We start from the raw sequence: 1,415 nt of genomic DNA on the forward strand, positions 1-1,415 counted from the left end.
AGACATACTAACCAGGAACAGTGATATCAATGGTAGTTGATTTTTCTTTAGAAACTACGCAAGAAAGAAAATGTATCAGAAGATAATGGAATAACATCTTTAAAGGGAAGAAAACTGTCCCCGTAGAATTCTATACTCAACTAAAATAATTCTTTAAAAATGAAGGTAACAACGAGACATTTTCAGATGAAAGAAGGCTGAGAGAATTTCTGCAAGCACACCTATACTAAAATAAATGCTAAAAAATTTTTTTCAGACTAAAGATACCAGATAGAAACTTGAATATACAGGAAGGAAGAAAAAATGAGGAAAATAGGTAACATATTTCCAATTTCTAGTCCAGCAAGGAGCTTAGAAGCTGTCACTCTGACTAACAAGTTAAAAACTTACCAAACTGAAAAATTAGCAACTCTTTTCAGATACGTCAGAGAAGTGAGGTCACAGGCAAACCATTGCCCCCTCATACTGGAGAAACAGACAGGTGAATACAGAGAATCATAACTTATTGGAGCAGAAATTCACAAGCAGAAGTCTCCTTGGGACCCAGTGCCAAGGTAGAAACACTTGAACTGTAACTGGTGAATTATTGGAGGCTGAGTGTGGACAACTCTGAAAGTTAAAAACTGAAGGGGTCCCAGGCATTCAAGACTAGATCAACATTCAAAAATCAATTAATGTAATTCAATACTTCAACAGACCAAAAAAGAAAAATTGCATGATCAAATCAATGGGCACAGAAAAACATTTGACAAATCTAACACCTATTCATGATAAAGGAATGCTTTAAATGCAAATTAACTTCCTCAACTTGACAAAAACTATCTGCAAAAACCCTATAGCTAACATCATGCTTAATGGTAAGAAACTCAAAGCTTTCCTATTAAGATCAGGGAGAAGGCAAGAATGTCCTCTCTCACCACTCCCTTTCAAAATCATACTGGAAGTCCTATTAATGCAATAAGGCAAGAAAAAGAAATAAAAGGCATACAGATTGACAAGGAAGACATAAAACTGTCTTTGTTATCAGATGACATGATTTTCTATGTAGAAAATCCAAAAGAATTAGCAAAAACACTCCTGGAACTAATAAGCAATCATTGCAAGTTTGCAGGATATAAGGCTAAATACAAAAGTCAACTGCTTTCCTATAAACCAACAATGAATAAGTGAAATTTAAAATTGAAAACACATTTTTTTTGCCTTGTAAAAAAGCATTCGTTTTTGGCTTTTATTTTTTTTATGGCTGATTTTATTTTTTTTTATTTTTTTATTGTTATGTTAATCACCATACATTACATCATTAGTTCTTGATGTAGTGTTCCATGATTCATTGTGCATAACACCCAGTGCTCCATGCAGAATGTGCCCTCTTTAATACCCATCACCAGGCTAACCCATCCCCCCACCTCCCTCCC

The sequence above is a fragment of the Callorhinus ursinus genome, unplaced genomic scaffold (assembly GCF_003265705.2).
Source record: "Callorhinus ursinus isolate GAN/ISIS: 27379988/994484 unplaced genomic scaffold, GSC_fseal_2.0 scaffold4, whole genome shotgun sequence".
NCBI classification, from domain to species: domain Eukaryota; kingdom Metazoa; phylum Chordata; class Mammalia; order Carnivora; family Otariidae; genus Callorhinus; species Callorhinus ursinus.